The sequence below is a fragment of the Tinamus guttatus genome, unplaced genomic scaffold, assembly GCF_059628265.1.
Source record: "Tinamus guttatus ecotype Peru unplaced genomic scaffold, ASM5962826v1 Tinamus_guttatus_pri_ptg000637l, whole genome shotgun sequence".
NCBI classification, from domain to species: Eukaryota; Metazoa; Chordata; class Aves; order Tinamiformes; family Tinamidae; genus Tinamus; species Tinamus guttatus.
The window spans coordinates 159,999-177,254 of NW_028289171.1; positions in this window are offsets into that span (position 1 = coordinate 159,999).

The window sequence follows — 17,256 nt, forward strand, 5'->3', positions numbered from 1 at the left end:
ATTCTCAAAATAACATAGATCAATAAATAAAATAATAGAATAAGTAAGTCCTGGAATCTTTCCTTTAGCCAAGAGGAGCACAGTAACTGCTTCAGGTCTCACTGGTCTCTATTTCCTCACGGGAGGGTACAGCAAAGCGGCTGCCATGCCTGTTACCACCTTCCCCACTCCATTACACACTTCTGAGACTCTGAAGGCATGGACATAAAACAAGTTACCATTAAATAATAAGCTAGCAGTCATCCATTTTTCCCATAGAAACCACCCCTCCAACTGTTTTTATCCAACAGTATCGCTCAGCAAATCCTTTGCTGAAAAATGGATGAACCATTGAAAATTACCTCATGTTCACCACAGAAGCACATGTATGGGGAACAGCAGACCATGTTGTACATGAACGTTTAATTTCCAGTGACTTCTTCATATACGCCCAGTTTGAGAACTTTTAATAGGTTCTGCAATATGGATACTAGTCTACACAGAAACAAAATTTCAATTAATATATGAGAAGTAACAGCTTTCAATCAATTCTAACCAGAAATCTATGAGCTCTCAACCTAAGTCATCCAGTTTCCCACTACTGATTTATATATAGAAAAGATGTAAGAAAATAGGAAGAATGAAAATATAAGAAAAAGTTTCATTTGCTCTCTTCCTTTCTTCCCCCACTGAATACTTAATCTTTATTTATTTCAAATCAGGTTTTGCATCAGCATTTGTAGTATGAATCCTACCATAGTCAAATGTCAAAAGATGTTGTAGAGATCTCTGAGACAGAGACGCTGTCATCAGCACCACACACCACTGCACCAATCTGGCTGACAAATCAAGTGAAAGAGGAAAATCAGGAGAGAATAGCCTGAATGCTTCTCTTACCATATTATAATGGTATCAGGAAGAAGCCAGCATCATACAGTAAAAGACTGAAATAATGTTAATATTGTCTTTTGATGTTGACTGTCTATAGCATGATAACAAAAGTAACTCTCATCACACTAGTATTACTCTTGTGGTTTGTTCTCCAACAGTGACCAGAGCCATTTGCTCAAGAGGAAGGTTAAGGAAATTGTAAGGACTTCTCTAGAATAAATTGTCTCAAGGAAACATTTCTGCCTAACATAAAACATTAACAGCTGAAGATACAACACAGGGAAAATGCATGAGATATTTTTAAGATGCTGTGAAACTCAAACTAAGAAATAACACGTCACAGTAGCAAAAGTCTCTAGTGTTCTCCACCATTTACTACAGAGCCCATGAACGTACTGAATGTATCTATATACCCAGTAAACAGGTTCTCTGCTCCCGCCTGCTTCTTCTCCCAGTGCTGCTCAGGAACTCTTGAAAGAGATGTATAGGTTCATCTTCCTGAATTGTGGTGCTGAGAGGAGTAATGGGGGTATTTTCACATGGATTCCTCCAGCACTGTTAGTATATACTAATTATTTAAACTGTTCTCGAAATTGCAGTAACTGGTCAAACCTGTTCTAACAACAACTTCTGGCTTTGAGAGCAAGTAACTCAAACCAAGGTCTAGCTGCTGCTAGAGAGGTGTTTCAAATATAAATATTTTATACCAATTTGGGCTTTTTCCAGACATCTAAAATTATTTCTAGGACATGTGAAATCCTACAGCTATCTTCTCAACTGAATCATCATTCTTAGTTGTCTGCATTTGATATGAATTTTCCCACCTTAAAAAAGCCTATCAGTGTAGGCAGGGTACATATTCCCACTATGGATTTTAACATAAACTGTTAATGACTTGTGACTTCCTTAGTTAGCCAGGCAGAGAAGACTTGTTTCACATTACAGCAGGTAAGCAAAATTTAAATCACATGGTTCCAAAAAGGAGAGGCATTGAGAGAGGCAGGATAAACATAATTTTATATAACTAACCAGGGGGCCCAAAACAGGGGAGTGAAATAGCAACACAGCAACAACTTTCGGTGCTTACCTGGAAGTCAAGACAAGCAGCTCTAGATCTGGAGTTCTAGAAAAAAATATTACTAGTTTGGAAGTTTTTAGCATAGGTCAAAGACCTAGAGCACCCATGTAATATAACAGTGCTCTTGGTCCAATTCTGGGTTATATGGTTGTACTGTAAAGACACACTGTGAGGTATTATTCATGTAACAAGGAGAAAACAGCCATGAGAAGACCACCTCTTAAATGTCATGTGGTGCCATTTGCACCTGTCTATGCAACTCAGACAGAGCTAATAGCATATAGGGATTTAAACAGGTCCTCCCTTTCCCTAACACCGACTTCAGCAGGGATGGAAGGAGGATGCAAACAAAACACCAGCACTTCATTTCACTGAATAAAGGCCTGGCTTAAACAAGTAGCACTCTGAACAGATTTTCTATGTGTCATTTTAGCCATTTTCAGAATAAGGACTGCCTGTGAGTCTAGGTGCTCTTTAGGGCTCTGGAAGATCAGAATTGGGTTCCATCCTCTGCCACAAGCTTCCCCTGTAAGCCCTTCTTATCACAGTGTAAGACGAGGTATGAATTTCAGTTACACTCATAGGACTTCCTCTACTGAAGTAATTGCACAAAAAAATCGCTCTGTATATACAAGACTATCTCTCTCTTGGTCAAATTGTAGCATAGGGGAGCAGATCCTCATGGATCTGCTGTTAAGAATGAGCACACTAGAAACCATCAGGTCCCTGGGTACCACTTCAAAAGACACCATATAGATATTTCTGCCAAGGAACGTACTTGGGTTGCTCATAAATCCTAGCATTGAGTTACAAATTCAGACTTTCCAGAACTTTCCTAAGATACTAGTCAGGTAATCCTTGCAGAGTTGGTGCTGCAGCGTCGGCTGGGTATTCTTCATATAGAAGTGAGGCTTCTTCCTGCCCCAAACCAACAAACAGCACTGTGCACAGGCCTGTGCAGTCCAAGTGCAAGCTGCTAGCACTTCAGCTAATACACTCTGATCCTCTCCAAGGCTTAATTCCCAAGAATTAGTGTCATGTTATCCACTCTGACACAACTTTCAGTCAGCTCAGGCCACGGACTGAAAAAGTTCATATCTAGCCACAATGTATTGCAGCAACTTGCCCATTATCTCCAGTGTATTTTTAAAAGATTTTCCCAGTATCCTTTCTCATAATGCAAGGCTTTAGAGATTTACCATAGTTTATTGCACAATGTAATATTTAATTTCATAATACATCCCTCTCTCACAACTAGGATCAGAAACTTATGCATGTCTGTCCTGTCCTCTGACCATCTTTATCAGCACAAAGCTGAGCAGGTTCTGGCAACAGGCTAAGACATTGTGAGGGACAACTGTGCATGAGGGAGGGGGTGTTTAGTGGATACACACCTGTATTTACATATGTACATGCACACACAGTCTGCTATGTTTGATTTAGAAAGGGCACAGATAAAGAAATATGAGGGCAACGGCATCTTAATTAATTAAGATTAATTAAATTAAAATTAATTAATTAAAAGTTAATTTCACTGTTTTCTAAGAAAAACCTTTCCTACTTATTTCCCCCCATCTTGTTTCTCCTGCTCCCCAAGGAGGCTGTCTCCTGCTCCATCCATCTTAGCCTTCCTGCGGACCATGCCGGGAAGTGATGCGGGCTCCAACCCACCCTCTACATATTCAGCACTTCACGCAATACCTTACTGCAAGGGGCAGCTACAACAAAGTAGCCTTATCACAGAAGCCTTTGACTATCACAGCTCTGCAGACAGTCACGAAATCAGTAAAAATATCTTTTATGAAATTTGAATTCTGCATCTGAATCTCTTGGCTGCTTTTTGTTCACATACTTTAATCTTGCTGAATATTCTGTAATAGGGACTGCGTAAAAGGGGCTCCACAAAACAAAGGCATCTTGTATGGTAGCTGCCCTCTGATAGCCATTTACCATCCCAGCAGACACTAGGGCCTGTCTATCTCCTCGTGCTTGCATGTCTCCCTGTCCTCTGCACAATCCCAGCTGTCAGGAAGTTTCTGTCTCTACCAGCACGGGTGGCTTTTGGACAGCCCTAACTCGCATCTCCTCAGCCCTCCCATTATATCTCCTTTCAATCATTCTGCTTATTTAAGCCTCCCTTTGGACTCCCTTCTCAGCATTAGCTGGGAAGTGTGACAGAAGTAAATCTTCTGCTGTTGGCACTCCTGACTGGTGGGAAGAACTGACAGCAAGGCCTTTTCCCACAGCAAAGCCAACTAGAACCCATGGGCTACATGTCTGACTGTAAATTAAACCATTAATCTCTAATGTTTAACTGTTACAACAGATCTTGGCATGCTATTTGCCAGGGTCAATTAGTATTCCTCCACATATCACTAATTTATGTATATTATTCATTGATTAGCAGGTTCTCTTCTTGTAATGTGACTGAAGTTTCACCTTTCTGTTGCACCCTTGCCCATACTCATGATCTATTACAATTCACTGATGAAAAACTGCTCACATCCTGCAAAAGGCAGACCCTGCAGTGGTTGAATTTGATCAAATACTAGGCCATGCAGCTCCTTGAAGGAGGCAGTTACCTGTAAATTATTCCATGCCCAGCATCAGCCAGATAAGATGCTGAGAAGGCCACCTCTCTCCAGAGCAGTGCTTTCTTGTGCCTTCTCTTTTGCTCAAGGTAAGAAGTAGCCTCTTTGCTTTTCCCCAAAGCTCTTCCAACGTGTGCATCTTCCCATGGTGCTTAACAGAACCCTATCTTCCCTTCAGAGCACATGACCCTTCCCTGTCAACTTCTAGTGGCCAAAATAGACAAAATACTATGCAACTTCACTCTTCCCCAGCTCAGAGGACAGAGCATACGGAGGTTGAAGAGCATCCCCTGTGCGCTCCTGGGGGATATTTTGCAGCAGGAGTCACATCTGCCCAAACTTCCCCTAGCTGACAGCAGGAAGTACTAACTAACCCCTGTTTAGTCAAGACCATTCAATTTTCTACCAAGAACAAACAAAAACCACTAGCTTATTTAAGCGTGTCTTGAACAATTAGAGAAAGCAGGTATGAGGCATCAACTAAAGAAAAACATCCTGTCTTGGAAAGAGGTAGATATTCACGAAAGCTACTCCAGAAAACTGCCTCTTCAAGACAGAGAAACAAGTTCAAAGGAAAGGAAAAGGCTTCTTTGGGCTTTTGTTTTTGTAACCTTTTATGTCAGCTCCCCCACTGACTAGTTATATATCCACTGTATTTCAATATTTAGACATATTTGGCCATCATTTGGTGTTTGCCAAGTAACTCGATTTCCCTAAAAATATAGGGAGAAATGTATGTTTTCTGTAACCTTGTCAACAATTAAAGTATAATAGCAGTAGTATGATACAAACAAGATAATTAGATTAAATTGTGTTATGGTTGCCTCCAGATGGGAGATAGCTGCTTCTTGTCCTTCAGAAATTACATGATAAGAACAGTCAGTTGCTCCTGCTCTTTCAGTCCCCATAACCCCAAAGAGCAGTTTCACTTAATTTTAGTAGATTTACACTTGAAGATTTTGAATATGACAGATAGAGCTTGAATCTCACTGGTTACACAGTCTCGAGGCAGTCTTGACCACAAACATGGGTTTGTGCAACGTTAGACTTTTTCACGGAGAATGTACTGACATTCCTGCCGATTTTAACACAACGATATTATGAGGAGGAGTAGCAAAATGAGAGCTGTTAAGTTTCTCAAGTTAATACAGATCCAACTCAAAATTAACTTAAATGTTAAATTCAACATCTCCAGCATGCTGGAGATTATTCCATCATACCTAGTGAGATTCCACTCCCTCAGAACTTCAAGCAGGGCATTTGAAGAAAATAAATTCTGTGGGGAAGTATGCACGGAAACTGTGAATGGCAAAGCAAAGAAGTGGGACGGATGCTGTCTGATCAGATTCTCCTAGCAACTTTCTACAGTTAATTAACTATTTCACAGTTGCAGCCTGTATCACTATAAGCAGTTTTTTTCCAACCCACAAGAAAAAAAGTGTATAAGATTATTGTTAAACGTGTTTGTGGAATGATTGCTATCTGGAAGAAACATCATTCAACTCTTTAAAGGAAAATAACCATTTCAGAAAACCGTGGAGGAAAAATCCCTGAAATAGAAAAATGTGGCTATAGTTTATGAAGAGGAGAACAAATACATATCTGAGTGAGTCTTGAATCTGCAAAGGCTATTTCCTAGAAAATTCTCCTCCTCTGGATATCTCCTTACCCACCAAGAGCCTGCTTGAGAGAATATTTGCAGAAAATGGCCAGAGAAAAGGCAAATCCCACTTCTTTTTTTTTCCAGTGATTTTTTGCAAGAGTGCTATTGGAAGTATCCACGCAGCGCTAATAGCATAGTCGAGATCAAAGATAAAAAAAAACAATTGCTCTCTTTCTCATCTGAAACACTAACCTATTCTTAAATTTACCAGTGTGCCAGCAATTCACCACCTGATTGTACTGCCTTTATCACAAATTGCTTTTGTAGTTCTGGTTTGATGATCTAGCTAGTAACATACAGAAGTTGAGAAGCACTTCCAGATCCTCACAGAAACATAAGGTATTTTATTACAATTAGCCAGTTAAATAAAACCAGTCTTCCAAGTCTCAAAAAACCCAACAGCACAATCCTTGCAGTTTTCCCAGAAGGCACCTCCTGCTTAGCCCAGGTATCTGCTTTCTCACACGCTGGCTACCAAACAGTAAGCAGGTATTTTTTGCATAAGACTCCAAATAGGAGCTGTGGAGGCCTGAAACAGAAGAGGAAGGTTTAGGACTAAAAGCATTATTTGCATATGGGCTGATGCCTTCCTTGGTGATTTGCATTTTATCTCTATACATTGGGCTGGTGAATAGGCTGCATCTTCTACTTTATGGGTCAAACAATACAATATTTATTCACCTGCTGGTATCCTCCTGCTCCTTAATAAACCCCTTGCATCATCACTTTATAAACAGTAACAACTGCATTTTTTTCTGCCTGCAATATATCCATGCCATGACAATCCAGTATTAGCAAGTTTTATACCTTATTGACCACTCACTCTCTGCTTATGGTCATAGGTGGGAAAACTCCTTGCTGTAGTAGCAATGAGATGGTAACAGAAGAAGGATGATAGTCAAAAATCTTTAATCCGTTACCGCAGGTTCAAATGGTAAGACTTGCAGGTAGAGCATTTCCCCAAGTTATAGTTCTGGCAGACTGTATAATTTTGAGAGTGTTCACAGTCTGCTGTTGGAGAGGCAGTACTTGGTCTGCATGATATCAAGGGAACCCTTTCATATCCAGGAAAGCTTTCAAAGAAAAATTTCTTGTGAAGGTTAGTTTTGCCACAGCTGCCTGTTGCAGACTTTCTTGCAACTGCTTTGACATATTACACACTGAACTAAGGGAAAAATTGCCTTCCTGAACCTGACCATAGCCCTGCTCTGCAAACCTAACCCTGAAACACACTCCGTTCTGACAGGGCATTTGCTGAGCACATCTGCAGCAGAGGTGCCTGCTAGCAGTCAGCAGCATCAGCGAACGGACAAGTCACTAATAACAGATTAGTGACTGATTGTTATGGCCATAAGAATGGATAGAAAGAGAAACTCAGACTTTTGCATCTAATTCTTCCTAAGTACTGTGAACTCTCAGAATGAGCTCTCCAAAACAGTGAGTAGCTAGTCTATTCCTATTTACTCAGAGAAGAAAAAGTAATGACATTCCCTCTCTGCCATTGTAGCTATGGCAATCTGCTGGAAAATATTTTGTACGTTTATTTATAATGCACCACTGTTTAGATGGGGGAATTTTCAGTGAATGCGTACTTAAGTCTTTTTATTTTTATACTTTATAGAAACTAATATCACATAAATAAGAGAGAATTCTAAATAAATTCTAATGATGACAATCTAAAACTTAAAATTACGTTCTTTATATTCTTGGTATTGTTATTAAATTAGGATTTTCCATAGTGTCTTACTTTTTATCTACTGCAGTTGAAGCCCTCAGGAGAAGGTAATCTCTGTTTTTCAAAGGAACAATCTTTTTGATGTCCTTAGTAGTAGACTTAAACAGTCTGGCGATCCCTTAATCCTTAAAATCAGCACCCTGCAATGTTACATCATGAAATTATTTCATATTAACCTGAGCCTCAATCATGAAACTCACAAACACTAACAATATGAACTCAGCATTAATCCACTGAAGGCCACATCTTCAATAATTATTAATTAGACTAGCTCAACAACAACAAAAAAATAATTATTTTAGAGATCAAAATGAATCCTTTCTTATGCTATACCAACTAAGTTAAAAAATGTTCTCATGCATGACTGTGCAGTTATCTAAAAATCCATTTAATTTTCCTCCAAGTTTATAAAGCCTATACAAACATTCACACAATTTTTGGTGTACCAACCAAAAAGAATTTTACTCCTTATGACTTTGAGATATATTAGAGCAGGTGAATGAGGTAAGTCATTCTTCTAAGAACTAAGCAAGCCATAAGGATTAAGAAAATGTGCCTGATCTTATTAGCAGCCGTGTTTGTTTGTAGTTATGTGGAACTGAACGTGTGTCTGGAGCCAGGATCCATGCCCCCGCCTCCATGCCCTGAGGCTGCAGTCCCACCTAGACCTTGGAGAGCAGGACAGCCCTGTTTGGGGCTGAAAGCCTCCAGAGCAACCCGCCTCGCGTAGCCAGGGGCCAGCCGGACGCCCGCCCGCCTTCTCCAAAGGCGGATTTCGCCCCACCAGGCACAACTGCTTTCTAGGAGTGTTGGCAAGCGCTTGTGACTGGCTCCCACCATGGCAGCAGGCGGCCCCGGGAAGCCCGTGTGGCTTTTCCAGAACTGTCAGGCAGCTGGGAGCTCCCAGCAGGTTTTGGGGAGCGACGCGGCAGCCGCCCAGCCCTGGGCCACCTGCCCACGGGGGTTGTTGCCGGTGGTCGCCGCGAGCACTCGGAGCGGCCCATGACATGGCCGCAGCGGAGCAGGCCCCTGAGGGAGGCAGCCCCACCTGGCCTGCAAAGCCAGCCGGCCAGCTGGCACGCACCGGGGTTTGATCGCCAGGACATATCTCATTCGAACTTCAAATAAGGCAGCCCTTTAAATACAAGATGCAAACCCACTGCATGAAGTAAGCCGAGTAAATATGCTGGGCAGCAAATACTACCTTTTTCTCGTGAAGGAATGACAGACAGGAAGCGGCCTATCTTCCAGTCTTTCTCTCTAGTCCAGCATCTCTCAGAGTATAACAAACCCCACACAATTCCCTTCTGGATCCAAGGAAGCTCTTTCAGCATCTTGGAAGCTTTGCTTTAGGTGTGCTCCAACCGCAAAGAAAAAAAAAGGTCCTGTTTCTCTCCAGGCCTCCCAGTCACCACTTAGGCTATAAACAGCCTTCCTTGCCTGCTCAGCCTGCACACCCAGATCATCTCCCACGTGCGGCTGCTTTTTACCTGAGCAACTCTCTCCTTCTACAAGTTTCCACCTAACTGCAGTGCTGCAACCATGAGAACAAAAGTAAGTGGATTTCCCTGTCTGCTGCCAATTCACACCCTTAAACATTCTGTGTTTGCACAGAGCAAACCAAGTAAACCAAACACTGATCACAGGAGATTTGCAAAAATATCTGATGATGTAAAAATATCTGTGTGATGTAAGATACATGGCAGAAGACAGTTAAATAGGTGGTAAGTGGTATCAGTGGGTAGAGCAGTGATTTGTCCTCAACCATTTTGATGCCAGAAAGACTTCTCTTTACGAAAACACTGACAACTTAATTTGTGTTGGAGGATCAGGAAACAGGAGTTGCTTCTACCAACTCTTGAAAATAGAAGATAGCAAATGAACTGTGGTATGAAACACCCGCAGCGACGAGAGAGGATGTTTCAAAGGCTGAAAGCACAGCGAGGTGGTTGCTGCAACGTTTACCAAGAGCATCTGCATAAAATTGTTCCAGGACTTTCCTTTTAGGAACAAAGACGAAAGGCATGTTTCAGCTAAATACTAGAGGACATACATCAGTACTGATGACTAACCCTTTTAAAACTAACAAAACACTAGCTAACACAACACATCAGATCTTACCTTATGACATGGGTATTTTCAGGATTTGCAAAGTTAACCAGAAACAGCTAGATACAAGCCTGTGCCAAACATCGTTTAAAACAGCTAATAGCCATGACCTGAAAGGAAAAGGGGGTAATGCTCCTCTACACAGGTAGAGTGAGATGAAGGCTGATCCTCTGCAGGATTATCAGGCTGCAGGATATAGCCTCTGGACCAAATTCAATGGCAATGTGCAAGTGAATGCATCGAAAGCAATGTAGCTGCGAGCCCAAGTTGTGCTGACCACAGGAGCATGGAGGAGACAGCTTCTCTGTCCTTTATTTTGTTCTGCACAAAAACGAGATTGCTTTCTGAACTGTCCTGACTTCGCCGCAGGTACCAGGACTCTCGGTGAAGACCTGGGGTATCACACTGTCCCAGCCTCACTTTTTATATATTCACTTCGTATACATTTTGATGTACACATGCCTTGCCAGAGGCAAGGCAAATGAGCTGCACTGGCAAAAAAAGGGCCTGCAGATAAGGCAAGTCTCCCAGGGCAGTGTCAGGGCCACTTTGAACCACAAACACTGATTACTTCAGTCCAATTTGTTTTTCATCTATGTTAATTCTCATTTTGCTAGGTTTGCTGCTCTTCCCTACTTGGACAAGCTTGGGCTGAAGTCTATGCAGAAATGGGCTGAAAGAGCAAAGAAAGAAATGAGGGAAAATCAGGATCAAGTGTATACGTGTAAATGGAAGCTAGAGCACTATTCTGTGCGCTCAGGGATACTTCCAGCAATCCGCTCACTAAGCTTGTCTCCCCTCAGTCAAATTGAGTACTTGATCCAGGCCATTCCAGCCAGCAATTCATCCTAGAAGAAACTTGGAGTTGTATGAGTCACTATACAGTGATCCCCAGATTTTAAACTACTCTAAAATATTTATAAGGTGAGGTGGTTATATTTTTGAACTGAGAAGAAAATCTATCACTTCAAGAAAGAGAGGCAGACCTGTATCCTTCTTTCTTTTGCTCAGTACCTCTCAAAATTTTAAGGAATACTACAGAGCACATTTTGATTGTATGTAAATACTCTGCTACCAACAGCTCTCTAAATCTATCTACTTCCTATCAGCTGCCTTTAGCTAAAGAGTAACCATTTCCCTAAAAAAAACTATTGTTCTCTAAGTGAGACCACTGCATAAAATGCCAGCCCATTTCTGTTTACCTTGTGACAAGTCCCTTCTGCTAATCCTGGGAGACATCAACTCTGTAAACAGTTTAACTGCTTCTCAAGTCAATTAACCATGAGTGAAAGAAGAAGAAAAGTTTTTCACAGACAGCCTTACAGAAAAACCTTAGAAGCTTGAAAATCATTCACTGGAATAGTGCATGCTATGGCTTTATGATAAGACACTGAAAATATCCAGGGAGGCTGTGCTACAACTCCATTTGAATGCTTTGAAAATTCCAGCATCTATCAGCTTCCCAACCTTGTGCTGGAACTAAATATTTTTTAGTCCTGCATGAAACTGTTGTGATGAAATGTGATGAGATGCATTGAAATCTCTCAGAAGAAACTGTAGATTCGTTAAATCTTACAGCTTGTCTTTGTGACTTGGGCCTATTTCAGGATCTGTTTCACTAAAATGAGCAACAGTCAGCCATAAATTCACCTCTAAATCAAAGCACTGTATATGACCCGCGAATTGCACACAGTTATTAGAAGTATCCAGTGAACTTCACCTAGCACACACATGTGAAATAATTTACTGAATATCTGATAACAGAGGTAGAGTTAGGAGGGGTCTCTGCAGAAATTCCACTTGCTTTGCCTCCTTCACAAGCTCCTCATCACTTCAGAGATAAAGGTTGTGGTTTCTAGGTTTACTAGACACTTGCAAACACAAAAGGACACATTGGCTAATTTGGTTTCCTGAGACTGTCAGAGCAATGTCAAGCCAAAAGTATAAATGTGATTATGAAAAAGCTTCATAATTTATCTGACCACTCATTTCAATTCCCAGTCATGTTTTATGTACATTTTAAAATAGGAGAATTAGCCTTAAGACTAAACATACCATTTAAATACTGATACTTTAAAATTCACAGGCCATTATTAAAGGCACGTACAGAACAGATGGCCTCGTTGTGCACGTGCGTGTTAACCATTGAGGGTGTTGTGTTTTACTCCATGCCATGTCTACACATACATGTAAAGATCTGAATACACTGCACACTGTTCCGGTACGTTTCGCATGCACACGCACAAATACGATAGACCAGATTATCATTCTAGATCTCACCCTTACTTACAGGGGAGCAAATTTTACAGGTTTTAGAAGTGTAAGCGCCAAAGGGAACAATACACCAGTTAAGCTGGAGACTAGTGATCCTTCAAGATCAAAGAGCCTTTGCTCGTCTCATTATGCTGCCCAGTATTTGCTGGTCAAATATACAAGCACATGTATGGATATTAGTGAATACTACTTAAGCTATCTTTTCATAACAAACTTTTACTGTATTTCGCTTTTATTTTAAACCAGAACATGAAAATAGTGCATCTACTGCTGCAAAGCCCTAAGGATCCTTCCATCTCTTACCTTCAGGTGAACAAGCTACTCTTCACATACACGAGTTTTCCCCTTCGTTCAGTGCTTCTAAAGGTTCATGCCACAGCCTTGGAAGAAGCAATGTCTATCCATTCCTTCTCAATCCATCTTTTCCATTTATCAAGGTCCTGGTGACTCCAAGACAGCATTCTCTCCTCCACCTTCAGCAGCACTGTTAGTCACTAACACTACGACAGGCAGCTTCTGCCCAGCTACCCAGGCTCTAAACACAATAATGCTCGGGCATCCTGGCTACAACTGCAGCAATAGATGCTCAGGAACGTTCCCAGGCCAGGGAACACGGTTTGTCCATTCTTCTAACTGGATGAAACAGTCCCTGGCGTGTTTTTAGCCTGTGAAAACTTGCACTTCTCCAAAGTGTTCCCAGGGAGGGCTCAGGAGCCAGAGCCCAAAAAAACTCACATGCAGCTACTCTGGCTCCCAGGGAAGAAGGGTTGCTCAGAGAGATGCTCCCAGGTATGTTCAATTTACTAGTTTAGACAAAACCTTGAAGACGCTGAGATCAGGGCTGATGACCCAGGTATGCTGGATGGAGTCTTATTCAGTACTAATGAGCTGATTCCTTTCTACTCATTTGAAACATTTAGTATTCATACTTACCATTAATAGCGCCGATGCCTTGGAGGTATCTATTTTACAGGTTATCAGCTATCTATTTTGAATTTAAATGTGAGCTACTTTAAATTCTCACCATGCATATCAGACCTCGAGTACGAGAAGACTTGGGCATTCAAAGCCAGAAAGAGTGTCTGAATCCATGACAGTCCTCCAGTAAGCAAGCTAGCACCCTAAAATGACACCAGTGCCTCAGGCTACTGCAGGCTCTTCATACTTAATGCTGCTATAAAGCATCCCAGGTCCTGGTAAAATGCAAATCCAGTAACACTGAGGTTATTTTTAAGCCAAGAATTTGCACTATAATTCATTTAATCATTCCCTACTCTTCCAAGGCTGTTTTATGCTAGTATTTTTCTTATTTCGAAATTCTCTAAAATAAGCATTCTGGTCCTGTCCGAGGCTGATTGCACAAACCTTGAACACACAGTACCTAAACAGCAGTTAGTCAGTTAAATCACTTAATATTGTGACTGTTACTCTTTTGGGAAGATTACTCTTTTGGGAAGATAATTATCCTAAAGAAGCCTTCAACTTTTGGGGTGCAGCTGCAGGAATTTTAAAAACAGGTAGAAAGATTAGGAGATTTTAACAGAGTTCTTTCTTGCAGGAAGCAACACTCCCTCCTGCTATACTTCCTCTTGCCTCTGCTAAATAAGCGCTACAGTTTCATTTCCGTGGCCAGGCTCAGAAGGCAGCACACTCAGTGCTGTCCAGCGCTGCACAGATTAGTGATGGCAACACAAGTATTGGTATCTCCAGCACCCTGTGACCTACAGACATCTCCTAAGACTTGTTGCTTTTACTTCCTTCTTGAGAACTGCATAGGCAAAAGAAGGAGATGGCAGGAGAAGAGCAAGTCAGGAAGAAATGCTTTAGTCCTTTGCTCCACAGTGATGGACAGACATCTGTGGAACAGCCTTTTCAAGGCTGGACAACAGACCAATACTAATCAGACTTGGGCAACTGGACCACCAAGTTGTACCACTGTTCAGCAATGCCTCTGCACAACTTGATTTTAGATGTGGAGAGCAGCCAGGGACCTCTTAAGGCAGAAAGGTCCTAAGTCCCCCGTGAGGGGGAAAAAAACCAAACAAACAAAAACAAACAAAAAAACCCACACTACTTAAATGACCGAAGAGATTGGCTATGTGTCTGTATTATATAAAAGAACTGGAATGTTTTACATACCACCAGCATTTTTTTTTTCCTCAAAAATAATTATCAAGGATTTGGGGTGCCTAATTCTGCTTCCAAGTCATATCAGACACTAAACTGTACAGCGAGCACCACTGAACTTGCAGTTCGTTCCTGTTCTTAAATGTTTTGAGGCTCTCAGCCTTTTAACTACTGAACTTTGACATACAGATCACAGTAACAGCAGCAGAACAGAACAAAGAGAAGGGAACTGCAACTGAAGCAGAAGCTTAACCCAAAGCAGTGAACTGCATGTTGCTGGTATATTTTTATTAAAAGGAGAGGAAAAGGACGTTATACAGGATTAAAAACACTTCTGCAGGGGGGAAGTGAAAGAAAGTGAGACAATCTTCAAAAGAAATGACCCAAAGAGAAAAATCTCTAATAATTTATTTACCTTCAGTTTCACATTGTGAAAAAAGCAAGTTTTACAAAACCTTAAGATGTAGTAGCAAACAAACAAACCATACACAACACAGACATTTTACTTCTTCACTTGTACAGTTTTCTTTTAGTACGTGAACCACATCTTCAATAGCCAGGAAAGGGAACATTATTCTGCTCTAATCACTCTTATTCAGACAGGTGTCAGACCTAGAGAAAAGGGGCTACACAATTATACCAGGAGAGGAAGGCTGTCCTTTGTTGTACGTTTCTACAGCAACCAGCCTGCAAAATACGAGGAACCTTCTCGTCTCATGCCAAGGTTTTTGTGTGCACTCCACTGTGAATTGCATTTGCTTGAAAGTGTGCCGTGTTTCTTAGGACTGGAACGGTCAAGTAGCTACCCAGGATTTCCACATCAATTCAGAAAGCAAGAGCCCAGCATATTCCCTGCAGAGCCACAGGCCCACCCTGCCTTCTGCTTCCCTCAGCCTACACACAGGAATTAATTGACGACTTGAAAGCCGACCACAGCTCTGGAAACAGGTGCCGAAAATTCATCCTCCTTTAGGAAGTTGCATGGTGCTAGCAAACAGAATTGTGTTGCAAGCTGAATAGACACAGAACAGCTTCACGTCTGGGCTGCAGGCAGTTTGATGGAGAAAACAGGTCTTGAAGATACATGCCCTTGCTTAAGCAAGGGGTCCCCTAGGGACCTGTTTCTTCACTTCCTTGTAGTTCACACAGTGACCAATGCCTGGGAAGAGCACATGCAAAACACAGGAAATCTGATTTTATGGCTCACTTTGCATTCACAGGAGTGATGCACAAGATGAAAGGCAATAGCAATTCGATCTTGTTTACTTTAATAGGACAATCTGTGCAAGTAAAGGGTTACAGTTAAGGTGTTTCTACATTGCTTAAAATCCATGTAAGAGAAAAGAACCAATTCTGAGAAGGCTGTGAGTTTAACCACTATAAAAATATATTCTTTCAACAGAACAATCTAACCAGAGGAACTATAATTTTAACTGTTCACATCTAGCTGGGCCTTACCTTGAGAAAAAAAAAAAAAAGCCATTTCCTTCAATAATAAGCAGTGTTCTCCCAGTGCTTGCACAACTCCAAATATCTGATTTCTGAAATGTAAAGGTCTATGTATTCCAAACAGCAGTCAAACGTAAGGCAGCATAGAGAAATTTTCAGTGACCAGTGTTAATACTTCAGATGATAAAGTTTTCACAAATACAGCTACACCACTGTCACACAAAGGCAGGCATCACCAATGTGACTATTTCTGTTTTGCATGCACACATGCAAACTTTTTACTTACACTGTGGCATACAACAACCATGGTACTGAATGCACCAGTTAAATTGGGCTCTATAAACACTTTGGAAAAAAGCACAATACGATACATGCTTCATAACAGAATCTGGCAAAGAAAGCATCTGTGAAACATAAGCTTCTGAAATCCAGAGGAGGAAGAGTAGCTTCATATCTGTCTCAAAACAGGGCTGATAAGCAAGCAAATTTCTTTATAAAATTAAAGTTTGGCTTCTCAAGATTGTACCTGACACTTCTGAGCACCCAAATATTTCAAGACATACCTGGCTATGGAAAACAAAAGACAGCAGAATTTGAGGACTATTTCTAAGATTAAGAAGCATCAAATTCATTTTCTATCCTCATGATATAATGCTTGGGAGTTTGACACCTCACCACTCAGCTACCCCTCTTAAATCCAGAGAATTAAGACTACCCAGCCAGTGCAAAATTGCTGTTCCGCCTTTTTTTTTTTTTTTTTTTTTTTTTTTTTAAGACTTCATCACTAACCTATCTTAAGTGTTTTGTTCTCATTATTGAATCAGGCATATTCTACTCACTCAGGTCAATGTGGCTATATCGTAAGTACCCCACCCTTTAACCCAATAAATAAATAAATAACTTTGGACAATGACTTCATCTGGGCTTGGTATCCAGAAGCTATTCCACAGTATTTGCGTTGCAATCAGGAAGCTGCACAAAGAGAGAGCTGTAAGTGATTTGGGCTATTTCCAGACTAGAAATTCAAAGGCAGGAGCAGCAAATGAAATGTAGCAAGGACACCATCTACAAGACACCCCACATGCAACCTGGGGAGCTGGTGGCCTGAGAAAGTGTCCTCCATGGCTTCTTCCTTTAGTATGGGTGTAATTTAAGATCCTGCCTTGTAATCCTTCCATTTCTGACTGGTAAGCCACCCCTCTCCCACATCCAGCCATTACTCAGTTTTCTTCCTTTGTGCAGCAGAGCAAGTTAGAGATCACAAAATGTGCAAAACATACAACAACTCACACAAGCCCTGACCACATGTAGACAATTGCAGGCATTGTTTCAGCATGCAAGCACGGAACAATAAATAACT